Consider the following 737-nt stretch of genomic DNA (forward strand, 5'->3'; position numbering starts at 1 on the left):
CCCTGCCCTGCCCTGCCTGGGTGGCTCCCGGCAGCACCGGAACGGGGCTGGCTCCTCTGCCTGGGCTGGGAAGTGCTGCAGGAGCTTGCCCAGGGCAAGAGAAGTCTGTAAAATTAAAACAGCCCAGAATGATGAAGCCTGTGTACCTGCGAAGGAAAGGCAGCAGGTGAAGAAACGGTCACAGACATTAACACCACTCCCCAAAACGTTAAAAATTAAACTAAAAAGATCTCATTCATCAGCACTTTCCTGAAGTCCAGAAGCAACAAAAATATGAAATCTTTTCTTTAGCAAACAAGGTTTATTCAGTGTGGGGAAAAGAGGCTAGGCAGGAGACAGTCCCCACACCAACAGGGCTATCACCAGGAGCGAACACTCAGCCCTCCTCTCTGCCCACCGAAGGAGAACATGGGCAGGGGATGGATTTGTAGCAGGGCAGAAAACCTTCCCCAGAGGAGCACTCACAGCACTGACACGAGGAGCCCTGCGCAGGTCTTGGTTCTCTGGGATGCTGCACGACAAGGCTGGGCACCCCCAGGGAACCATGTGAGTGCCCCAGCACCCAGCATTCCTGGGAGCTAGCCAGGAGTCAGCTGGGAGAGGTCCCACAGTGCCACTTAACCACCTTCCAGCCGCCGGAGCAGCACCCTGCTGAGGGCAGCGCTGGGGACAGGACCTGTGGGCCTCACACTCACCCTCCCCTGCCCCGCGTAAAGCACAGACTGGCTGGGGCACAC

This window comes from Buceros rhinoceros, unplaced genomic scaffold (assembly GCF_000710305.1).
Source record: "Buceros rhinoceros silvestris isolate BGI_N320 unplaced genomic scaffold, ASM71030v1 scaffold26179, whole genome shotgun sequence".
Lineage (NCBI taxonomy): Eukaryota > Metazoa > Chordata > Aves > Bucerotiformes > Bucerotidae > Buceros > Buceros rhinoceros.